Consider the following 26,455-nt stretch of genomic DNA (forward strand, 5'->3'; position numbering starts at 1 on the left):
TTTTTAAAATGTTTTTGCACTAACCTAAAACATCTTAATGTTATCAAAAAGAGTAATGAGATTGCTAAATTAATGACAGATGTTGACCGAAGCTTACACAATTTAATTGTGTAAAGAATAAGAAATTATATTTGTCTGTTTATTACTTGTTTGCCACAGTTATCTACTTCTGTAATAATTCATCAAGTTTTTATGAAATTCTTCCCTAACGAACACTATGTTCTTTTTAAAGGCAGATAAAAAGACGACTACCTGTACGACCACAATTGAGCCCAAAATCTATGTTGCTAAATGAGAAATTTGTTCAATGAGTTTTGCTCCATTTTATGACTTTTCTTCTCATATTTATTAAGTGAATCACTGCAGTTATTAAATTAGAAACATAGTTGTTGTGAATCTGGCTTCCATATTGACTTGGCTTGAAAGAAGATTGCAAAAGGGGATCATATTAACCTGAGACACTGAAACCATCATAAATATAAACCAGTTGTTAAGCATGCGAATGTAAATCACATGACCATGGGGATGCTTAAATTGTCTTGTATGAAAAATGGTCTTAAGTCACTTTTTTCATTGCTGTTGTAACTTCAAACAGCCTTTAAACGGACTGTTGTAAGTCAAAGGCTACCTGTAATTACATATTCATTGAGCATAGGCCAAAATATATTTTTAAAAAATTATGTTGACTATTTTAAATTCAAAAAGAAATATTGTTAACAAATAAAACATAATATATCTCATGTTTTTCCCCCTTCAAATTTTGAACAGTATGAATATTAGCAGAGAACAAGTAATTTATTTTCCCCAAGCCAGCTTTTACATTGCAAATATCACTCTTCTGAAGAGGTTTAGAAAACCTACATCTCAAAACCTCAATTGTAGTTATAGGGAATTACTTTTAATATTTCTTTAAAACAAAGCATTTCTGCAAATAAATAAGCAAAGCAAAAACACAATGTGAGTTTGTTACCTTGAAAAAAAATGAAAAAGAATTCAACTTAAAACCTGTTTCAAGATCTAATAACCTTCTCACCCCCTTCTACATTTAAATTACACCAGTACTCATTTCTACATTTTTTTAAATAACTATGTTTTTCTTACCCAAGAGTATAATCTGAAAGTTTACATTAACCTTATCCATCTCCTTTTTGTACTGTATTAAATTGCTTTAGCTCATGGCCCAGGAATCTGACAAAAAGTGATATGAAAATTTGTCAGAAAATTGCCTGCATGCAAGTACTGGGAGGAAGAAGACAGTTTGTAACATAAGTGAATTATTATACTATACAAACAAATGATTGTAAAAATAACAGCTATTTTGACAGATTTTAAATGTTTTATGATTTATCTTCAAAAGATTATCTTATAAAACACATATTGAAAATGCTCTCTATTCAGATATATTAAAAATTAATGCATACAATTGCATTAAAATAAGTAATAAAGAAAACTTATTTAATAGGTGTCCCCACAGTGAACATTATTATTCTAATATGCTTCTTAAGGAAACATTTTATTAAGAAAACTATTTTCAAAATACATATGAATGAGAAGGCATCTGCAATCAAACAAGGAAATCTTGTGCAATTGAAGACCCCATACACAGTAATTCAGTATATGCTATAGCAAAAAAGTGTAGCTGAACAAAAGGCCCAATTCACAGCTTAGCTACAGCTAAGACTGGATGAAGTTCATCCTAATATGTAGGTCTCAAAGATTCTTTAGAAAAAAAGATTTCTCATGATACCGAGTATTTGTGTTTTAAGAACCAACTAGCTATACTCTTGGCCACAAAAGTTATTATACAATTCTGTTAGATAACACAAATGCCTTTAGATTAGAGACCAAAATGACATTAGTTGATATTCAGTTCACCAAACCTTTCCTTTGTTCCATGTTTTACATCCAAGGGTTAAAATGAAACATCAAGCAAGCAGAAATAATAGCATAGCAAAAGATAACAGCAGTGCTAATGCATATTTTTGTAAATAATACTGTCAGGTTTTAACATGAAATCCATGTTAAAAGAAAAATTACAAAGTCCATCTTCCAAAAGATTTCTTTTATTTAGGAAAGCATCAAATTGGCAAAGTCCATGGTAATTCCAGATCTGACACAACCCGGAATTACCCCACAATATTAGAAGTAAGAAACAACCCACAAAAGTCACATTCTCCAATAGAAGTAATACAACGTTGCTTGATGTCATAAATCTCCACCTCCAGGGGCCCAAGTCTGTACAGCTCATTTTCCATGGGAAAGAAAATCACCTAATCATAACACTCTTATCTCCACTCCTCCCCTCTTAGAAATGTGTCAAGCCTGCAACCCTTCCCCCATGACTACCACAGAGAAAATAAGAGAAATATATACTAAGACAAACTAAAATGGCTACATTTGTGACAATTTCGGGCTTGACAAATATAGCAATTAAAAGTCGTTTTTAAAAACTCTCCTTCCCCAAATTATATTTTTATAATTCATATTATTTTCTATCCCTGCTGGTACTACTCCTAGTTTCCATGCAAGCAAAAGACTTCTCATCCTATTTAAGATTTTAGCTTTAGAGAAAGAGTTACAATTACTATTGCAATAAACATTTCATACAATATAAAGTGTCATGTTTACCCCCTGGATGAGTCTCCTAGAAACCTGAGATTCCAGGGAACATAGTCTGCATACTGAAGCTTTAGTGGCTTTAGCTACATTAAAAGTTTATTTCAATGGAAGAAGTAATGGAAATGCCATATAAAGTCCCAATGATGCTATAAGTTATCTGTTTAGGACTTTATATGACAGTTCCATTACTTCTTCCATTGAAATAAACTTTTAATGTAGCTAAAGCCACTAAAGCTTTCTTTTAAGATTCTATTCTGTTCTCTTAAGATTTTATATATATATTCCCAAATTACCATCCAGTAAGTATATTTTAGTATTCTTTGTTATATTAATCTGTACTTAAATTTCCCCAGATTTTTCTGTGCTTGCTTTGATACTTTAAATTTTCTGTCTCCTCTACTTTCTAATTTTCTTTGGTATAGGAATCACCTCTTAATCAACCTTCAAAAGCCAATTCAAACTCCCAAGTTCATGAATACCATATAATACAATAAATCAGTTAATTAACTCTATTAATGCCTTAATGCCTTAATGTACTAATCAATTAGATATTTATATGCAATTATAAATTATACTAATATTTGTTTATTATGAACTGATATTAATATACAGTATGTAAACTTTATATAATGATGCTATAAGTTATCTGTATTTAATATATTATCAACTTTACAGCTCTTGGATCATTCCATCTAATATAAATAATTGTTTTATTCAGAGTAGGTTGTAGTTAACTGTAATACTTTCAAATTTTCAATTCAATACCACTTAGTCCAAGTCTTTCAGTATTTTTGTCTCTTCTGTATACTGTGCCCCATCTAGTACAAGAATCGTTAGAACTTATGAGGTATTACAGATCTCCCTTCAGTTTCACTATCGCAGACTCTTTCTTTTCCTTTCCAATACACAACAGTGCTTTCCACCCGCTTAGATCTGCTCCGCTCTTATAGCTCACTTTCTCATTCAGTTTCACTCTCATTCAATTCCTCCTGATTTCTCTTAGTCTCTCCTGCCCTGATGCTTAATCATCTGCCTTCTTCCTCTCCAAGTATCAAATAGGGTCTTTCCTCCACCTCTATATTTCCGCTTCTACCATCTCTTTCTACAGCCGATCTTGTTCTTTCCTCACTATCAGTCTCCGCATCCTATCTTCTTTCCTGATCTCCTCTGGTTAAACTTTTTATTTTTGCAAAGTCACTGTTCGTACCTCCACGTCGCCGTTGCTCTAGGGTGTTTTCCTCCCCCTCCGTGAGTCTCTCTAGCCCACCAGATCTTCTCAGGACTTACTGTCTCTTTTAGCACAATCAGTTTGTTTTGCGGTGCTGTGTTTTCTTTTCTGTGCTAAATGCCACAGTCCACATATCTCCTTTTCCTTACTGTCGCTCGGATGTCACAGCCTCTGGTCTGCCCTGTCAAATGACAGGACACTTTCGTGCTCAGTTTAGGGGGTTTCTCTCCACTGCAACAGGTGGGTGCCTTCCACCATGTGGTCCCGAGCTTCCCCCTTCCTCCATCTGTCTCTTCAAGACCTGCGGCCACTCAGAAGGGCCTCCAGACATCAGAAATTGGGTCTAAGGAACGGAGTCAGTTCTCTTTTCCACGCACCGCTGCAACATCACCAATATCACTTTATTTCAAACAATCCTCATAAAATTAGACAATTTTTTATAGAATTAAATAGAATAAACACAAAATTTGTATGGGCAGGCAAAAAAGCATGAATAAAGCTAATAGCGTTACAGGATAGTACAAGTAGAGGTGGCTTCAGGCTTCCAAATTGGGAACTTTATTATTAGACAGCCACATTAGTATGGATTAGGGAGTCAGTGAATTTAAATAATAAAATAATTTTAACCTTGGAAGGACATGACCTGCAGATGAGGTAGCATGTCTTCTTGTAGAATAGAAAAAACAAAAAACATTCATATTTTTATAGACACAAAATGAGGGATTCATTGATACAAATTTGGGAAAAAATAAGGAAAAAATATATGAAAATACCCGGCTGGCTATCCAACATGGAGGCAATGATCCACCCAAATACATTAGAAGTAGGTAAAATGGTTAGTTATAATGAAATACTAGATAACCAAGGGAAATTAAAAACTAATCAGGAGCTGAAAGATCAAAGAATATTTATAGATTGGTGGCCATACCTACAGCTGCAAGTGAGATTTAAAAAGGATGCAGAAGAATGTGGATTTGATGAGCCACAACAATTAGATAAAATTTTGGTAGGCCTGGAGGAGAAAGTAATAATAAGAATATATAACTACTTGCTAAGATTTGAATTGGAAGAGGAAGTACTAAAAGGAGCTATGACAGCATGGGCCAAAAATTTTGGGCACAATATAGAATTAAAAGATTGGGAAAGAATTTGGAGCAGAAATTACAAAATAACAAGATCTGCGGCATATAAGGAGAATCAATATAAGATGTTTTATCGTTGGCATTTGGCTGCAATGAGATTGGCAAAAATATACCCTAATTTGAAACCAAATTGTTGGAAATGTAGACAGAGGCACGGTACCTTCTTCCATATGTGGTAGCTTTGCCTTGAAGCTAAAAAATATTGGACTAAAATTTGGAACTGGTTACAAGAAATAATGAACTGTCAAACAGAGTTTAAATCGGAACTGTTCCTTTTAGGAATAATTAAGGGGAAATACACTAAGGAGATATGATTTTACATGTAAGAGTGGCGAGGATTACATGTGCACAAAGTTTGAAGAGAGACAGTATACCGCCAGAAAGATCAGTAATCCAAAAAACATTAGAATGTGCTGAAATGGACAAACTTACTCTAGAATTAAAAGGCAAAGAAGAGTCAGAGTACCGTTCAGTGTGGAATAAATGGTATGAATGGGTAAATAATAGGAATAATAGTAGTAGAGTTAAGAAAAATGTATAGAAATGCATATAAATGAATAGAAATGAATAGAAATCCTTATTTGTAACAATGATGTCACAGTACTGTTAAAATGTGATTGAGATATGTAAAGGTGAAAAAAGCACCATATATGTATGTATGTATTTATGTATGCATGCATACCTTTACATATATACATATACATATATACACACATACACAAACATACATATAAACAAACAAATAAATCAAGGAATTGCCCTGGGGCTTAGGCTCCCGAGAAGGTTCTGCTGTAATTTCATCCGGACCCAGCTGAGCAATATTTTGGGCCTTGTACAAAAGAGACTTGAAAAAGGAGGGTTGGAAGAGACCCGTAAAGGTTGGTTGCTCAGGCTTTAAATTCTCATCCTCTGAAAAATTGGAGTCTCTAACCTCCCCTTCCTCCTCCTCAGATATAGAGGAGTGGCTCTGGTTAGATGGGTCCATGAAACACCCTTCCTCATAATTCATCCATTCGTACAAGAGGAACGTGTAACCCTTGCTCAGGTGGTCTATTATACACAGGTCTCTCAGATGGGACTACTTGCTGAGGGAAAGGATGGTAAAAACCAGAGGCTAACCCAGTAGGGCGCAGAAATTGCAGAAATCCTTCCACAATCCCGTCTAATGGCCACTGATACCACCTCTTTAATATCTTCAGGCCTGCTAGTTACAGTAAATTCCACAGGGAGTAGGCCAGCAGCTATTGGTGTAAAAGTGGCTTCCGCCCCTTGCCTGCCTTTGGACGGATTCCCATAAGCATTGGGTGCTTCTGATGACCAGACTGTCTGCCTAAAATTAGGGCCCATTCTGCTTAAGTCTCCGGGGCCACATTGTAAAATCTTTTGTCATTCCCACTTGGGGGAGGGTGCATCCCTGGTTGGGCCAATTGTCTTTGGATCATGTCCTGGAATAATTTAGGTGAAGGGATTTCCTCACTCTCCGCGGTTGGCTCTGAAAAGAGCAACTCGTTGGGTCCACCAGGCCCCCATGCTGATTCCGTTGTAGCTGGGTCTGCTCCCAAGTGCGCTGTGGCTTTGGCCTTAAACAATAAAAACTTTAAAAGGGCTGGGCAAAAGAACCCTGCAAAGGCTGGGTGATCTGGAGCCATCCCCTCATCTTCAGAAAGTTCTATCTCTTTTTGGTCTTCATCTCCTGAGAGCGATGTCCTGCTCTGCATGGAGGAAGTGGGTAAGACCCTTGGAAAGTTGCCAAATCTTTTTGATGCTGGGATGTCCTGTATTGGTAGGGGAGTTCTATGTGCCACAGGAGTAGCCTCATGCCCCTGTTGTAGGCCTGCAGCGATGCCCTGTGTTATGGCCTCTGATATCAGAATTTTCATCTGGTCAGAATTTTCAGGCCCCTTGGGCAAAGTCCTGACGCCGTGGGTGTAAAGGTGGCCACCGGTGCTGCCTTTATCCACTTTGGCAGTGGCTACAGATTGGAATGTGGATCAATAAAAACCTCATTGTCTTCTGATGAAAATGATGGCTGAGAGGATTGCTCTCTGGCACCATCTGGTGACCCAACCTGAGAACACAGTGGAATCTGTTATTTTACATTGATTGGACAGCTTAACTGCTGAACTGGTAAAACACGGAAATTTCAACCCTTTCTTTTCTAGGGGGACTTTCCCCCCTCCTTTGCTCTGCTTCCCTCTTAGCCTTGGCAATTCTTTTGTCAATGGCCTCCAGATGTTCTTCTCCTCAGCTTTTGAAGCTCTTTGGGAGGAAAAGGCTTTTGTCTTTAATCTAACTACTGTTCCTTTAGTGGTCAGCTTTGGACTTGCAGAGCTTTTGGGATTACTTTAGTCTGGACTGGCAACCCCAGGTCCTCCCCACTCACCCCTATTATTCCTGTGTCCCTAGGATCCACCATTTTTTTCTGCCCTTCTGGACAAGGCAGGCTTGTTCCTAAGCGAAACTTTGCTGCCGTAGCTTTTCTTAGCCGCTTCGGAGTATGCCGTAGCTTTTCTTAGCCGCTTCGGAGTATGGGCAGCAACTCCTCCCACTCCATTGTCTGCGGGGCTTGGTTAAGGACCAGACTCTCCTTGACCCAGAACAAAGGCGGACATGTTGGACAGACCAGGGAGCCAGCCGGGGTGAAGGTGGTTTTGCTGGATGGACCAGAAAGCCAATGATAGGGCTGAGGCGGCTTAGTCAGGCAGCCAGAAAGGCGGCTATGCCGGACAGACTGGAGGAGACAGCCGATCAGATGGAATGAGGCAGCTATGCCAGACAGACTGGGGAGCCAGCCTATCCATTCAGTCTTGCGAAGTCTTACGTGGAGCTGGGACCATACTGTAATTTTTGCAGAATTCAAGGAATAACTGTCCTGTTCTAAGAGCACTCTTCTACATGTCTGTTCTGAGCAAAGACCGAGTCAAAAGATTGATTGACAGCAAACAATTAATTATTACATACTTGTAACCATTGTCATATCCAAGCTTTTATTATTATTTTCAGACGTTCATGGAGTTCAAGAGATATTTATGTCACATTCCAGACTAATAGTTTAGCTTCATAGGTTTTAATATCTACAAACTAGTACTGCTTCACTTTGGAAGTAGGTTCATGAATATTTATAGTAATTCTTACAGCAAAACTAGTAAGCGTAACAATTCTACAATACAATAATAAAATTAAGTAAAAATTGGAGCGGAGAAAATGGGCTTATTGAAGGGCATTTAGTGGATTTATGATAAAGCTTTTAAACTGGGATGTTCTCAGTTCACAGTTCAACCTTGTTTTAATTTCTTAGTAATATACCCATTTTGTTAAATTCTGCCTTTACTCCATAATTTTACAGTGAAGCAGCTAAGTCAATAAAAATAGCTATACAGATCTGATTATGATCTAGGAATATGGACTTTTGGCATTGTGAATATGAACATACACTAATCTTTCCACTCTATTTAAAATATCTGAAAGAAAATTGAAAACATGTTCTCAATGCCCCCTGTATCATTCCAGAGACTGGCAGAGCTTGGCACAATTCATAAAGGGTGAGTTTGAAATAACATTTAATATACTATTAATATATGCAGTCTATACCCTATTTCTTTTATACCATCTTATATTTTGGAAGCTTAAAAAGATAAAAAATAGAAAAAGGAAGATCTTGTTATCTGAATGTTACATTTCAATGGGACGATATGGAATTCCAAATTCCCTACTTTGTGTCTATGTATTACTGTTACAAGCTGCCTCAGTAGCATTTTCACAGAAATAAAACTTTTAAAAACTTTCTTTAGAAATGCACAAAAACATAAATTGAATGTATTCATTAACTATCTAATTAAAGGACAGATCACTATTAAAGTTACGATTGATTCATTACAACTCACATCTTATTTTCTGGATTACACTTTCTCTTTTCATATGTTATTGCTAATAATAGACAACCTCTTACAAGTTAGACCCTTTGATGTTAAGTGGGAGACTAAAAACTCTCTTAAAACATAAAAAAAAAATCTTTATTTTATAGATTAGTCTCTCTAGGGATAGAGAGCAAGAACATTAAAATAAGTAAGTAAAAGGTAAGGCCTAAGCATCTTTATTTAGGCATGTTTACTCTTAACCTGAAGGATTGATGTTCATAGTTTTTGTAGTCTTCTGAGAAAGAGAACATATATTTATAAGTTAAGTAAAGTACAAGATCTTTTAAGATTCATTAGGAATTCTATTGTTGCATATGTATTGATAAACTTGAATGTATTCAGATAAACTTGAACGTATACAGATCTACAAGCACATGTAGAACTAAAAGGACTAAAAAGATCTGAGTCAAAGCACAATACAGGTAGTCCTTGACTTACAACAGCTCATTAATGACAGTTCGAAGTTGCAATGGCATTGAAAAAAGTGATTTATGACCATTTTTCATATTTACCATTGTTACAGGATTCCCATGGTCACATGATTAAAAAAGTATGATGCTTGGCATCAGACGGTTGCAGTGTCTGGTCATGTCTTGGGGGCCCTTTGGTGACTTCTGACAAACAAAGTCAACAGGGAAGCCAGATTCACTTAACAACCATTTACTAACTTAACAACTGCAATGATTCTCTTAGCAAATGTGTCAAGAAAGGTCATAAAATAAGGCAAAACTCACTTGACTGTCTCACTTAGCAATAGAAATTTTGGGTCAATTGTGGCCATAAGTCAAGGATTATCTGTACAAAATGAAAAAAATAGAAAATAATTATCTACAGCACATATTGGATTGAATCCAGTAATAATTACACTCAGAATTATAGATACTTTGTCTTCAACTCTCTGGAGTGTTTTTGACAGCCCAGAGGAATCAATAAAAATCCTTCCCAGCCCCCACTCCCCCCCTCCTCACTGGAAAACAATACTTCCCTGGAGACATTCTACTCACAAAATAATACATCTGGCTGAATCCATATTTTAGTTTTTAATACAAGTGTATTCTGTACAAATAACATAATTTGATTTCAGCAAAAATTTTCATAAAGTTTCACATGACATTCTCATTAACAAGCTATTAAAGTTTGGTTTGGCTAGCACTAGAGTAAGGTGGATTACAATTGCCTAACCATACTTGAGGATCAGAAGTAATAAAGTCAGAGAACAATTAGCTGTGATGTGCATGGATCCGTCTTGAGCTCACTATTTTAAACTATTTTAATAAGCTAGCTGGTGAATTAATGATCTAATTTTCAAAATTGCAGGTGACACAAAAAGTAAACAATTTTTTTTTGTTTATTTACAGGACTTCTATCACTGCCTATCTCATATGACTCTTGGCAGCACACAATAATTAATAAACCTCCCCCTCAAAAATAAGACTAGTAGAGCAATTATACTTGCAGCTCAATCCTCATTCTAGCCCAGTGTCTGGGGGAAGAGCTAGGACTCCAGAAGACTAAAAGGACAGGGAATCCCTCAGATTTGAGGTGGTATTACATTTAGGGATAAAAAATACAGGGCACACATACAAAATAGGCTTTGAAGCATTGGAGAAAATGGGTGTTGGTATAATTACCTGAGAACCCCCTTTCTATTTATGCTGCAAGAGTGCCCAGGATAGGTTAGACTCTTCCCTGTGACATCATAGAGCTGAGTCTGCCAGTATAAAAAGCCAGCCCCTGCCTGGCTTCCCAGCTTTAGGTGAAATACTTGACATAGGGTGTCTATGGAAGCGAAAAAAAACCCCAAACAATTAGAAACAACACGCCCCCCGCAAGAACTGGATGCACCAACGGTGGGGCTGGAGTCTCTTTCAGCATAGATAGAAAGGACATTCTCAGGTAATTATACCAACACCCATTCTATCCACACTGTGTTGAGAGTCCAGGATGGGACGTACTAAAGCCTGCATATCCATGTCCACAGGAGGGCCCTCGTCTGGTTTGCTTACTCCGCTAGTGGAACAACCCTCTGAAGCACCCTTCTGCCAAATGCTGCCTCTGCCAAAGCAAATGAATCTATACAATAGTGCTGTATGAAGGGTGACAGAGATGCCCAGGTAGCCGCCTTACAGATCTCTTTGAGAGATGCCTGAGTGGACCAAGCGGCTGATGTTACCGCACTTCTGGTGGAATGCATAGTTAGTTAGGTTCCTGGGCACCAGAAGGGACAAAGTCCGGTAGGCATTGGAAATACATGTCCTGATCCATCTGCTCTGAGAAAAGAATAAGCCTTGCACCCCAAGGAGTTTGGAGAAAAAGAAACAAACAAAGTCTCAGTCTTCTGAAAAACAGCTGCACGTTTGATATAGATACTAAGAGCCCTCCTTGCATCTAACATATGCCACTTGTGCTCCAATTTGTGGCTTGGCTTAGGACAGAAATCTGGCAACACAATGTCTTGAGCCCGGTATTGATTTTCAGGACAAAGGTAGGATCTAAACATTAAGACCGCCCTGTTCTCATGAAAAGTACACAAAACAGCTCATCCGGAGAATACAAGAATTTGAGGACAGATAGCCGAAACCTTAGTATGTTCACCCTGAAGATGACTTATCGGACACTCTATAACAGGGGTGGGCAAACTTTTTGGCTCGGGGGCCTCATTGACTTTTAAAATTTGACAGACGGGCCACCACCTGGTGTCGAAATGCCTGTCATTACAAGTCAAAATCAAATGAATGCAATCATTCAATCATTCACATCAAACCTTAATTCTGTACCAATCTTCGGCGGGCCGGATTAAAAAGACCAACGGGCCGGATGTGGCCCCCGGGCCGTAGTTTGCCCACCCCTGCTCTATAACCATGTTCAAATACATAAGGGAAGGTACAGGAAGATGATCATGAACTAGTTTTTGTGGCTCCAGAAACTAGGATCAGAAAGAATAGTTATAAGCTGTACAGTACTATAACAGTCTACCTATGATGTTTGTGGGTTCTTTACCTCTGGAAATTTCTGGATAGCCACCTCTCATAGATGGTTAAATGGTTTCCTGCATCCTACAGAGGGTTGGATTAGAAGATCCTTGTGGTCCCGTTCAACACTATCATTCTATTATTCTGTAATAAATGCCATAAAATACAAATGCAGCTTGGATAATGCGGGCAGAATGGCTGATTCCCTCTCTTTGGAAGGGGAGGAGGAACCATTGCAGGGTGCGTGCATGTAGGCATGCTCATGGCACAACTTTGATGCATGAGATCATCTTCCCAAGCAACTGGGACAGGAGGGAGAGTGGAACGGAGTGACAGTCGAATTCTGTTGATCAACTTGTTGATGCTATGCTGTTGGTCCTGGGAGAGGAACACTTTGCAGCTGACTGTGTCGATGATGACCCCAAGGTGCAACAGTTGGGTCGTTGGAGAAAGATGGCTCTTGACCAGATTGATGGAGAAACCATGTTCCTGCAAAACCTACATTGTGATTCGAAGATCCTGTTTGGCCGCCTGGACGTAGGTAGATTGAATCAGAATGTCATCAAGATAGCATTGGACCCTCACAGGTACGGTTCGGAGAGCTGCCAATGCTGCCAAGACTTTAGTAAAAACCCATGATGCCAATGAAAGGCCAAATGGTAGGGCCTGGTATTGGTAGTGTTCACCGCAATAAGAAAAGTGTAGGAACTGGTGATGGGGGGGCAAATTGGGATATGGAGGTAAGCATCCATGAGGTTTATGGAAGAGAGGAGATCGCCCTCCTGGATGCTCTGAAGAATAGAATGTAGTGTTTTCATTTTAAAATGCCTGTATGGGATGAATTTGTTCAGGAGCTTGAAATCAAGGATTGCTCTCCAAGAGGCGGGAGTAGAAGCTCGACTTCCGCTGATCCAATGGAACCCTCTCTATGGTTCAGATGTCCATCAGGTGATGGATAGCTGAGTCCATCAGGGCCTGTTTAGCTGTGTCTTGAGATGTTGGACAGCTGACAAAGAAATTTGGAGGGGGGATAGAAACTCGAGGTGGCCCGATAAGGCCCGATAATATTGTTCTGATGGCCCAGACGTCCGTAGTTGATTCCTCCCATCTGGTTTTTAAAAAGGTCAGACGACCTCCAATGAGAGAGAAGTGAATGCAGTTACTTAGAGTGCCCAAATGAACAACCTCCTCCCCCCTCGAAAGGGCTTACCCAAGAACTGCTGTTTTTTGGATTGGCAGTCCTGCTGTTGTTCCTGCTGAGGAGGATATGTTCTCTGATTGAAATGAGGGATGTTGTCTGGCCAGAAGGTTTGAGGCCTGGAGTATGTGGTGCGTCAATATTCTGACCCCTTGGAGGAAGTTGACAGCACCTTTGTCTTGGGTTTCCACCACGTATGGTTGTAAGGCTGCTCCAAAGAGGTTTTCTCCGGAGCAAGGGCCACTGCCAACTTCCACTTACGTTTAGAGTCAGTTTGCCAGTTGCACATCCAGAGAAGGTACCTGGTAGATACTGAAAAAGCCATTGCCTTCGAAGCGAATTTGGCGGAGCTTAAAGTGGTGTTGGTGGTGAATTCGGCTGCAGCTATTGTTTTGTTGAGGTCCTGGTGGGACTTGACGTTGGCACTGGGAACCCTGTCCTGAAGCTGACGCAACCAGTGAATGGCAGACCTGGTAAAAAACAAGGCTGCAGTGGAAGCTTTCACAGCCCAAGCTGCGGCCTAGTGTAAGCGCTTCAGAGTTTTTTCCGATTTTTTGTCCTCCGGTTGTAAGACATCCTCCGGTTCCATAGGAGTGCTTGAGGAAGCGTAAGTGGCTACCACTGGGGGATCTACAGCTGGGAGAGCTAATGTGTCGGCCAGGGAGAAACCCACATTAAAAAAACCTCTTGTCCTGGGATGAAGGGCGAGGCCCTGACAGGGGGCTGTCACAATTGTTCCTTAACTAAATCCAAGAACAACAATGGGGATGGGAGAACCTTATTTCGGAACACAGGTTTGGAGAATAATGTGTCTCTTTGGCCCGAAGGGCCAGCCTGTGGTTCTGGAGCCACCTCTTCCGGGCTTAACTGGGCTGTAGCTAGAGCCTTGTGTAGCAATGGCCGAAACAAGGAGAGTCTAAAGACAGCCGTTGTGGATGGCTGCTCTGGTTTAGTCTTCTCTTCATCAGAGGAAGGGATCCTTAAATTCCCTGTTTATCCTCTGAGGAGCTAACCTGCTCAGAATGGTAAGAGGATCCCCTATCGTCCTGTCCCTCCCAATTCGAATGATGTGGGACATAAACGGGTTCCGAAATGGGAACCTCCCTCTGTAGAGGAGGGTTACCCTGACAGAAAGAAGAAAGGATACCTGGACCACCACCTGGGGGGTGGAGAAGGTGCTGGAGACCCTCAGCAATACCCTGACTACTACAGCGACTACAGCCTGGATGTCCAGTGGCCTGTTCTCTAGGGATGGGCCTATAATCTGTGGCCCAATTCCACAAGGGATAAGGTTTGCTTCCTCCCTATGCCTGTAAACTCCTAGGGGCAAAGCCTGCTGAGGATTAGGTTTAGTCATGTTCCAAGTAGGTGGTCTGTAAGAGGGGCCTGATGAACTCAGGTCCTGGGGGAGGGTCTCATCCTACCTTTCGGATGATCAGGCCTGTAGATGGCTATCAGGGCTCCAATCTGACCTTCTCGTTCCTAACGATTGGTCAGTGTAAGCCATTGGTTGTCCTTGTAAGTGCTGAATATTTTTTGCAAACTGTTTCTCTCAGGCCGCATGTCTTTTTCTGCCCTAATTTCAGACTTGGAGGCCTTTTGGGGCAAGGACCTTAGCCCTAATCTTTGCTGCGGCCTCCCTGTAGACTGAGCGGATTCATGGTCTTTTCCTCTTCAGAGTCTGTTTGGGAGCCTCAGAAGCCTTAATGTTCTGCATGTCTGATGGTCCTGGCTGGGCCCAATTGGTTTTCATTGCTCAAAGAAGAACACTGGAGGTGCTGTCAGCTCCTCCTTGAAGGTGTCTTCCGAGCTGAATGGCCAGGGGATCACTGCCTTGGGGTCCATTAAAAAATGGCACCCGAAGGATCTCGATCTCAAAATGGCCACTGCCCATGAGGCACAGGGCCTTAAGAGGCCTTGGAGATATAAATCTCCTGGGGCCTTGCACTGGAGCCTTAGTAAAGCAATTAGAGGATTATTGCTTTTGCAGTGGGGAGATTGGTGCTTCTGTCTATCTAGCAGTCTTGGTGGTTTGGCTCGGGATCAGCCTGATTTGGTCTGAGGGACCATGTGAATGGCTGTCTGTGATACCTGTGGTTTGGGGCTTAATAAGCCCTGGGGAGACTCGTGTCGTCGAAAACGAGCTTGAGAGGTTGGGCCGGTCCGATCTGCTCTTTATGAGCCGTGCACCGCGAGGAGCTGCTAGAAGGCTGCATGATGTTAATTAGCCCCAATAAGTGCGAGAGTGGTTTCATGGCGTTTTGAAACAAGCGCACTTACTGTTGGTGTGTCAGTACCAAGCTGAGGCAGCTGACAGGCGGAGGAGAGCGGGTCCCCGCTCTCTTCATGAGCGAAGCTCTACCGGACCCCCAGGAGCTGCTCGATGGTGTTGAGTTTCTCGATTCCTGCCTTGCTTTTCTGATGTGAGGAATGCTAACAACTCAAGTCCAGAGACAATAGCTCTTATGTCCAAGAGCGGAGTTGAAAAGCTGGGGCTCTCAGCACAGGCTGGCCTTTTTATAATAGCAGATTCAGCTCAACATCATAAGAGGGTGGAGTTATACTCAAAGCTGGACTCTCAAGCAGCATGACGGAGAATGTGTCACTTTGTATAAATAAAGCAACAAAACCAGCACATTCTGGCCTTAGAAATGTGAATTGGATAACAAGAAAAAAAGGCCAAAAAACAGTATCTTCAAAGCTTTAAAAATTGGCCAATTTTAGAGTTGAGAAATGAAATATGACCATGCAAGGCTCCAAGAGATTAAAAAAAAAAGAAGCCCAAGAATACAGGATTATTTTCAATACTAAGACATTGCTCAGAATAGAGTATCACAAAAAAGTATTAACATAAAAGCTAGTTTCTACATTTTTGATTGACATAAAACTAACAACTGATAGTGTACTACTCATTTAATCCATCCTGAAAACATGAAATTTTAGTGTACAACTGGTTTTTAACCTTGTCCTCTTAAATTTGCTGTTCAAATAACTGCCAGCAGATTTTACACATTATTTATTATTGCATGGAAATAACTCCCTTTAACATAACAAATGAAAACACTGTAACTTTCTAATAAATGGATCGAACAAAAACAAGGTTCAGACTTCTGTGCAATATTATTTCTATGTAATTTTAATTCCTTTTATTATTAAGACTTTGCTGTGCTGGCTCCTCTGGACTGGGATGCCAAGCAAAACTATGCCCAAACTCCAGCATGCACTAAGACCAAACATGCCCCAAATCCCAGCATGCCCAAATTTTGAAATACGGAATTCTGAAATCAGTTGAACTAAAATTGATTATCCTATCATCACTGAATGAGCTTTTGTACCAAGAATGAACTTGAATCTGATCTATCTAACTCAGATTAACTCATGTAAGCACTATGTACATTTAGTTTCTTTTAAGGAACGGCTTAATAGCCATTCGTGAATACCCTTCATTTCTTCAAGTGGCAATAGTTTTGAGCAATCTCAAAGTTTAAGGATCTTATAAGTATGTAACATATATAACTAAAACAGTATTGTAATCAAGAAAAAGATATACTTAAATTTATTTCCTCTCATCTATGACAGTTGAAGTTATTTACATTTATTTTCTAAAACAGTGGAGGGGACTTCACCCCCTTCCCAATGGAAAGGAAAAGCAGCTGCCACCTTCACCATGCACATAAACCAATCTGCTAAATGACAGAGCAGTAACTGTTGCTTTCAATGTTGCTATGCCATGTTTCATCTGCTTTCTCTGATAAGTAGGAGTGTTTGTTTCAGGATAAGAAAGGCTCAACTGATAATGGTCAAGATAAAGTTGATTCTCTTCCTCAATTCAAGGCAAGGCAAAAGAGTCTCTAATCCAGTTTTAGACTGCTTAAAAAGAATGTGCAAATGCTCAAACCTAATCAGGGCAATACTGCCTATGTACATTGGTTTCTATTAGTTTAATACATTCAGTTATAACAACCTACAAAAGTTTGTGGAAACTTGTATTACATGGACCCTTCCTTCCACACAGCCCTCACAAGTTTCCTTGATAGTGTTTGCTAATTCCTCTAGTAATATCTTATTTTGTTTTATTTCATTTCTCAAAATCACCCTGAAATTTTGACCAGGAAGTCAAAACATGTTTTCAGTAGTAAGTGCTGTTATTTCAGTGGTTATCTAAAATGTTCTCTGATATAATTGATAGCTCAACTATATAAGGCATTCCTATAACAACCATACCCAGATAAACTATTTCTTTTATGCTTCTATATTTACAAATAAAATATTAATAACTAACATGATCCAATGACAAAAATATCAGAAGTACAAATTTTTTGCATTTTGTTGCCTATTTTGGTAATGCAATATCTGTAAGAAAACAACCAATTTCAAAAAGCAGGGACCCCTCAATTCACATTGCTGCATCAGAGTTGTGAGCTCTGCTTCACGAATCCTCCAGAAGAGCGGAATCAACATAAGCCAGAGATATTGTATACATCACTGTAAGAAAAACACTTTTTATAATTGGCAAAATTAAAAAAAACCTGCTTATACATGTCTAGAAGAGACAATAATATCATTGTTATGTAGGAAGGGAACTATTCTGAGAGTGTTACCTTAGAAAAACCAGATCAGAAACCAAAAAGATAAGACTGCAACCAAATAAATTTTTTTCTTTCAAACACCCAAGGTAAAAAAAATCAAAACACCAAGCACATTGGAATGAAAAAGGCTACAAAGCAAACATCCAAAAGAAAAGAAACCAAAGTAATTAAAACTCTAGACACAATAGAAAAGACATTTACCAGAACACAATAAAAAAGATAGATGAAGAAACAGGACATGCAGGAAGAAAGAAATTAAACCACAATAGCGAAGAAAAGAAAAACAAACCTAAGGACACTAGGTAAGCATAAGCAGAAAAGCCCAACAAAAAACACAACCAGTTTTGCATTTTTTCAAAATTCAGAAATTGGAAATTTTTTTAAACTTAAACTAGAAAAAAATTGGTCTAGTGGTTAAGGTGTTGTCTAGAAACCTGGAGCCTGGAGTTCTAGTCCCATTTTAGGCATAAAAGTTGGGTGACTGTGGGCCAGTCACTCTCTCTCAGCCAAGTCCACTTCCCAGGACTGTTGTGCGGAAATAAGGAAAAGGAAGAAGTATTACGTATATTTGCCACCTTGAGTTATTTATAAAAATAATAAAACAGGGATGAAAATAAAAATAAACAAACATGGATAGTTTTTTTCGGTATATGGCAAAAATGTCAGAATTCATATAATTACCACCATAATTAGTGCAGGTAATAGAGATACTGTAATCACTTCTCATTGGTTAGCATAGTTACACTAAGTTTCAGCTGATTTTGATTGCAATCATTTTGGCAAAATACTTAACAAATAAAATATTTGCAAGGAATTGGATTATTCATGCACCCCAGGCTTACCTAGCTGTAAAGATCATAATATGTCTTATGTAATAGTACTATATAATATACAATTGTTTTAATAATTTTATATATAAGTTTTTAAAAATGGACGTTAAATGCTTGACTTCACCTTAAGTCCCAATGTCTGTATCTACTTAGAAAAACTCAAATAGGTATCTTCCTTCTATCTCCTAAACACCAGTCTTCTTTTTTTAAATTATCGTGGGTTATATACAAAGCTTCTTTGTATGACTGTTTCCAGCCAGACACCCTGCCCAACTGTCAGTTAACTGTCAAGTGCAGCTCCTACTTGCCACCACGCTCTTCCCCCACAACATCCTAGACCCACTTATCAACACTTCAAGGCAAAGCTGGAAGAAAATGCAAAAGCTCCTTTAGCCCTTGACTATGGGACTCACATTTAAAATGACATTTCATCACAAGGCCCATTCAAATAAATTGTTGAAACAATCCTATATTGCCAAATGTTCACTGTTTACTTCAGTTATGCATAATCCAGTTAGTAAATGCCTCTTAAATTTTGTCACTGTTTCCAAAAACCCCAAACATTCAAGACAAGCCCCTTAAATAGTTACAATGATTTTGTGAGCCTAGGAAGGAAATTTCAGCTGAGCGAAAGTTAGTAAACATTCAATCTGTAAAGAAAGGTAAGAAAGGAAGTTAAGAAAGGAAATGAAAAAAGATAAAAAAGGTAATAAATGAAAGGTAATAGAGGAATGGTAATAAAGGAAAGTTTACAAACTCTTAATCTACAAACAAGAAAAATATGGAGTGGAAACACATACATATACAACAAGGAACCGGGCTTCAGTGATATAACACTGGGCCTAGAATATTTTCTTTTGCCACACTGAGAAAAAAAAAGTTCCTAAGTCCACATAATGTTACACTTCTGAAATTCTATGAATCACACTATGACACAGAAAATCTTAGTCCTTCACCTAAGCGTGGTATAAGCAAAAATGTAATTATGTCATTAACTGAAGACATAAGTGCAAAACAACTACAAGGATCATTCTTTGTTCTTCTCTCTATTCGCAGTCTAATAAAGTCTGAGAGATGAGAAAATTGTGTATAAACAAGGACTCAGTCTTCAGCTGGAAAATAAATTAAAGCAAATGTTTAAAAAATAAAATTAAAAATGCTTTTGCTAATTTCTGAAGCCATTTTAATTGCATTCAGAATTTCAAGATTACTAATTCTTGAGAATGAAAAACTAAATAAACAATATTAAATTGTATATTAGCACAGATAATATCCCAGTTACAAATAATTTATAAGAAAACTTCATACCTAAGATTTTAAGTACAGACTTTTACAATTTTTCAGCTAAAATGCCTATAATTTTGCCATCATTTTGTATGGATAAGGAAGAAGAAATATGAATAAACGTCCATTATTTTGCTTGATCTTATCAACTGCCAATTTTAACACCTTCTAACCTAAAACACTTTATTACAATTTTCATTTATTCCTTGACTGCTCATAAAAATTCTGTCAAGACAGTTTAGTATTATATAAATAAAGGGTTTAGTATTATATCAATAAAGGGTTTTTTAAAAAAAAAATATTTTTCAGAGCAAATACAACATCCGCCCTAGAACTTGGCTTACTCAACATCCCCTTGACTGGTTTCAATCGAGTAACCATAGCAAAGGCTTGATATCTTAGTAAAGTATCCAGACTTCAAAAAAATCTCCAGTTTTAAGTAAAAACACAATGGGAGCTAAAGTTCTTTTTAAAACACTAGAAAAACCACCCTATTTTGCAATTGCATATAATTCAAGGAAGCTTTGCAAAATTTGCAATGGAGGAGAAAATATATACAGAATATCTGTTTACTCAACTTCTTTAATTGTTAGAAGGAAGTAGTGTATCATATTTCTCAACTTCCAGATTCCCTAGTCGTGATTATAATTCCCATCAGTATCAGGTTAGAAACAAATGGTTTGCTACAGCTGTATAGATTTGCACATATTTCTAGGGCACTGGCTTAGGAAGCCAGCATTAGATCCTCAATTGACAGACACTCGTTTAATCTACATTTCAAGCCCATTAGCAATAACTTTTAGAAGCACCTCCTTCATAAAAATCAATAAAGTATCATAGGAGATAACTATTATTTCAAACCAAGCATTTTATTAACAATACAAAATAGGTCTGTCTCTTTTTCTCTCTCTCGATGTATGTATGTGCGTGTGCATGCGTATTAATATTTCAGATTAACTTTTGATACTTTGGTTATTGCTACAAGGGCTCCAATCATGATTAGTGTAGTAACAGATTTCTTTTTCCATAAGTTTTCAACTTTGATCTGCAAGTCTTGATATTTCATCATTTTTTTCCAGCTTTTTTTCTTCAATCCCAGCATCACCCAGAACAGCAACACTTCTTTTCAATAATTGTTATATCGGACATGCTATGAACAAGGAGGCTATCTGTTTGGAACTAAACCTCTGGCAAAGTTTCCAATAATTGATTTTGGCAACTCAGTTATGATATTGATATAATCAGTTTGTAAAATTTTGCTACAGCAATTTTGATCAATTGCTGTTTCATCATTATTTTCATTTAATTATATATCACTACACAAGTTCCACCCCAAGAAGAAAATACCTAGACAAATTGAGCAGCATGGTATGTGCCTGGGCCGTGGCCTCCCACTTGCACTATCATTGCAGTGTCACACTGGCACTAGCAAAGCTGCAAACATCATGTAGGCATTAGCGTCGCTATGAACACACACTCCCCCACTTAAACTAGCATTGCTCAGGCACTACCATTGCTGTGAGTGTTGCTTGGCGGCTAGTATTATTGTGAGTGCACATTCAACTCATGGCTCGCTGCCTCGTTTATGCATGCACATGTAAAGGTGCTTGCCCCTCCCCCCACATCACCAACAGAAAGGTTGAAGAACCCTAATATATGCAGTATAATGCAGTGAGCCATGTGCACATTTGTACATTGGGGAAACAAAACAACCACTTCATAAATGCATGGCACAAAATAGGAGAATGCACCCCTCAGGACAACATTCAGTAGTCCATCTGCATTTAAAAGACAAAGGCCACTCTTTTGAAGACAACAAAGTCCACATTTTGAACAGAGAGATAGACATTACCTATCTCCAGTTTACAACACAGGCATTTCAACAGTTCCAAGAAGACTCCACACCCAACTGCACTACTCAGGTGACTCTGACAACACAAAGAAATCTCCAGGTGGCCTTAACGACTCACTAAAAGAATGCAAATAACCAGCTGCCTGCAAGGAGTATAAATCCCTTCCAATCCTCACCATCCAGCCAAAGCTGAAGAAGCTTCTTGGATGAGAAGTGAAATGTCTTCAAAAAAACCAAAAAGTCCAGTTGCCTCTTGAAAAAGCACCTTTGGGTTTCACTCTTAAATTGATTTAATTGTTAGAAAGCCTTGCTTTACTCATTTCAGTTTGATGAGGAACTATTGATGGAAGAGTCTTTTAGTACAGGTAGTCTATTATTAAGCAACACAGTTAAGTGAGTTTTCCCATTTTACAACCTTTCATGCCACAGTTGCAAAGTGAATTACTACAGTTGTTAAGTTAGTAGTACAATCTTTAAGTGAATTTAGCTTCCCCATTGACTTTGCTTGTCAAAGGTGATCATGTGAACCTGGAACACTGCAACTGTTCATCAGGATGCTGCAATGGTGGTGTGAAAAATGGTCATAAGTCCCTTTTTCAGTGCTGTGACAACTTCAAATAGTTATAAACAAATTGTAAGTCTGTTGTAAGTCGAAGACTATCTGTGTTTGAATTTATATATAAGACAGATAGTGATGACCACAGATTTTTCTATAGGTTTTTCTCTTAGATAGGAGGAAATTTATCCAGAATTCAAATACTACAAGATATCTCAATAAACAAGTCTTTAATGGAAAGTCCTTCAACCTCTGGGTCACAAACTACTGATGTACAAGATCAGATATTATAGAACAATAGCTCCACTTCAAATTGTCCTTGAAAAGGTAAAAAGTCTCTTAGGAACTGAAATGAAGTTGCTCTTATATCTTCTTGCTCTTTTTCCTTTTTTATATATGTAAGTTTTTAAAAAGTTTGTTATTTAGTCTTGAGAAAGGAGTGGGGATGGATGGATAGAAATTACATGGACCAAAATAACCAAAGTCAAGCAACACTGTAATCAATGCCATGATTTTGCTCTCTTTGTCTCTCCCTCTAATTTTTTTAACTTTCACTTATTGTGTGTTGATGAAGCTTTACAAGAGGAAGTCCTTTCAACTCTTTTGCATTAGACAAATTCAGATGCTAAATTTTAAGCAACATTGAAATCATAAAGTAATACCAGTTTTCTATTTATCATTTCACCCTATTTTTCCTAGAATTGCTATACAATTGTCCACGTTTTCATTTATGCATTTCACATTTTGCCAGATTGAATATGAAAGCATACCTAAGGTACTGTGTATATTAATATAAAATTTAAATTACATCAAATTCTAAACATTTAGAAGGAGTTGCAGCAGTATAATCCATACATGCACAAAGCAACTCATACAATGACCATAAAATAACATACAAAACCTATAGATTTCAATGGAAGGAACATTTTTCCACTATGCCAGTGGTTCTCAATCTTTTCTTCACCATTGGCCACCTTTAAATACTTTTTGTGGCAACGGACCGTGACAATGGACCCCCCCAAAGTAATTCAGGATTTAAATCATTAACATTTCTTCAAGCCTTCGCGGACCCCATGACATCGTGTCCTCCCAGGGTCTGCAGACTACAGGTTGAGAACCATTGCACTATGCTATTGGCCTGTTTGAAATGTAGCAATTACTAAATAATTCTCCCATCATTCTCTATCAAAAATATACTTGTTTGTTATCAGAAAATTACTTTACTAATAGCACAATATATATCAGATGATCCGGACAGGATTAATTCTTAGTTCCAACAAATTACAATGAGAAAGGAAACCTGATGTTTAAAATGGATTACTGGCTGCAAGTAAATAGCCTAGGAGGGGTACATGTGTTGTTCATCATAGTACTTGTTCATTATGCCAAGAACGTATGAGCAATTGCTGTCATACTTGTCTATTAAATACAAAACCAAATTTAATTCAAAAATTTTTCAAGCATCCACAGCTTGTTTACAAATATGTAAGGCTGACAGGAGGTGGGTAATCAAATGTCATTTCATTCATCATGAGAATGCTTGATGGAATAATGAAGTGAAAGGGCTGCAGGCAACAAGAAAATATGTATGAAAATGAATAAACACCTTTTTTTGTGGCCACTGGTTAAAATTATATTCTTAAATAGAACTTAATAGAATTTAAAGATACATAGAAATTTCTAAGTAAATTGGAGACTCAAAATATACGTTTTAAACTAAATTCCTAAATTATAAAATTACTTTGTGACTAAATTACTGAGTGAATATTTCACTTTACTACTATACTGAACTACTTAACATTGAATTAGTTTGATAATATCAAATCTTATGCAAATATGGTAGTATAATTCAACTTCACCCTTCCCCCTTTTTAGTTTTTATTGCCATAGAGAACAATGCATTTCAGATCAGAAACATTTAATTTTTCACAACGTTAATAAAAAGCTGGTAAAATGTAAAAGCCACCAGGTAGAAATTGCATTATTCCCTGTATGTTAGCAGATTAGCTTTTATAATTGATGATAAAATAATCTTCTGTTTCTTCAAAATACATTAGAACTGAAAGAAATGGAATTTGTTAGAAGCATTATTCTCTATCACATTCCCATATTGTAACTGCATGTATTGCTGTGGCAGTTGGTAACATAAGTCTTCTCATTTTGTTCTAAGGAGCTTCAAAGATCCTTTTTACACATTTGTTTCATAAAATGGGTTTTTAAAATTACTACAGGTTTGTATTTTCGTTATGTTAGAATCACACATTTGACAGCAATGACTTGGATAAGTTAATTATTGCAATCTTAATTAGGTTTTGCGGTAGTCCTTTGTCTTGTAGGGAATAGGAATTTCAATCGCAAAAAAATAAAACTTTCAGGAAGAAAAAAATATTTTTTTCCTGTGTGAATTTGTGCACAGTCACAATCCAAGAAATTTTGCATTTTGCAGTTTGGAGGCAACAAAAAAAAAGTTTTATTGATGCCATAATTTATGGCACTTCTACCAATGGACAATACTACTGTCTACTATTGTCTTGACTAACTGGAACTCTTGTGCAGAAAATATGCCAAACTTTCAATTTAGGGATATGGCTGAGTCTGCTGAGTTTGGAAAAGGCATTCAAAAAAATGGCCATCATCAATGCAAGAGGGAATGGAGGGATGATACTGGGGACAATGGAGATGTGAAGCAGTAGGATATACCTTGCTGGAATATTTATAGGAACGGTTGAAAAAAGTGAAAGGAGAAAAGGCGTAGGAAATCAGGTAGTTCAAAAGTATATCATGCTGGGACATGACCAGGTGAAATGAGAGAAGGAAAGTTTATAAAGGTATATTAATCAAAAAGAGAAATATTGAGTTATGAAATAAATTATCAAATTCAAGGTGTACAATGTTTCATGAATTTCTTCTAAATTTTACTATCATCACTTAACCTACAACTTTGGGATACTGTAAACTACATTTCATAATTTTGTTAATGTTTTATTCTTCAATTTAAATTGACTTGCTAAGTATATAATTGTTATAACTGTTAATAATTGACTTATATTTTGAATCTTCAGGGAAAAGACTACTAACTGTAATACTTTCACGTCATCATGTTTATTTTTTAACATTAACTTCCTTGTGCTTAAAATATTATGTATTTTTATATAGCCTCAACAGGTGGCAGCACCTTTTTGATTGATGTTGGAAGATAAACAGGGTCGGGCTTAATTGACATTATGGGGACCCCCTAACAATTGCAGAACAGTGGGTTAGACTGGGAATTGTAAATAAACATCCTGGAAGCAAGCAGCAACAAATCAGTTGTATAGCACATCCCAGAAAACTGAAGAATGTGGTCGCTAGGAATTGACTAGGAACTGATACCTTCTTTAACTTGGTAATCTTTTTTATTATAGTAGTTACTGAACCTATTCACTGCTGCCTCTGAAGAGAAATTGCACCTCATTGTTTTATATACTTAACTTGTACAAAAGTATTGTACTAATAAATGTAAATAGATCTGAGTGAATATCATTGGTAATTTCTTTCATTTAGAATTGAAGAGTTTGTGAATAGCATGTGTTGCACAACCTTGGGAATCAGTAATAAAAATGCTACGTTCTGTGCTTGCTCAGAAGATTATCGTCTTTAAACAAAAAACTTCATTGCATTACTGAAACATGAAAAGTAAAAATGTGATAGTCAAACCTGCAGATAGGTTTACTGGAATGAATGGACTTTGTCATATTTAATGTGTAACTTACTATATGGTAACGTGACACTGTATTGCTTGTTATAAAAGTAAAATAATGTCAAGCATGACTTGTGACTAGATACATCTATGCTTTTTTTTTTTTTGCCAACAGCGTAAGAATGATTTGCTTTTAACTTAAAAACTACAAAGTGGATTTTTTTTTTACTTATCTATTCCTCTTTTGGGATTTTGGAGAAGAACCACTGCAGAAAGGCTTTTGACATCATGATGCTTAATAAGATGGTTCATGCAGTGCTCCAGACATAAGAGAATATAACTTGAGTGAATTTTCAGTAGACAATTTTGATAAAAACTTTTCCAAACATTCAGACTTTTCCAGTCACCATGACCAACAGCTAAAAGAACATTAATTCATAAAAATTATGTTCTCTAATAATACAAAATTGGTATGGTCAGAATTGGGATAGATTGTTTTCTGGAATTACTATAAACGCAAAGCAAATATGATTGTTTATGATAGAAAGTTAAAATAATTTTTAAAAAATAAGAAAAGGAAACAGGTCAA

The 26,455-nt window shown here is 37.5% G+C and overlaps 1 protein-coding gene and 1 pseudogene across 7 annotated transcripts in view; both read right to left on the minus strand.

Moving 5' to 3' along the window:
* The window catches only part of LOC148125809 (uncharacterized), a 32,569-nt pseudogene extending 18,136 nt beyond the window's left edge, over positions 1 to 14,433 (minus strand).
* ADD3 (adducin 3) overlaps positions 1 to 26,455 on the minus strand; it is a 79,637-nt gene that overhangs the window by 43,774 nt on the left and 9,408 nt on the right. The window contains exon 2 of one of the 7 annotated variants that reach the window (XM_087932766.1): positions 18,100 to 18,190. The exons of 5 other annotated variants lie outside the window; for them this stretch is intronic. The gene's annotated coding sequence lies outside the window, so the exon portion shown is untranslated. Of the gene's footprint in view, positions 1 to 17,476; positions 17,562 to 18,099; positions 18,191 to 26,455 lie in introns of all 7 variants that reach the window. One more of the 7 variants, XM_087932762.1, reaches the window with a different exon arrangement.

Source organism: Pseudonaja textilis, chromosome 4 (genome assembly GCF_049901715.1).
Source record: "Pseudonaja textilis isolate UNSWEBS1 chromosome 4, rPseTex1.2, whole genome shotgun sequence".
Classification (NCBI taxonomy): domain Eukaryota; kingdom Metazoa; phylum Chordata; class Lepidosauria; order Squamata; family Elapidae; genus Pseudonaja; species Pseudonaja textilis.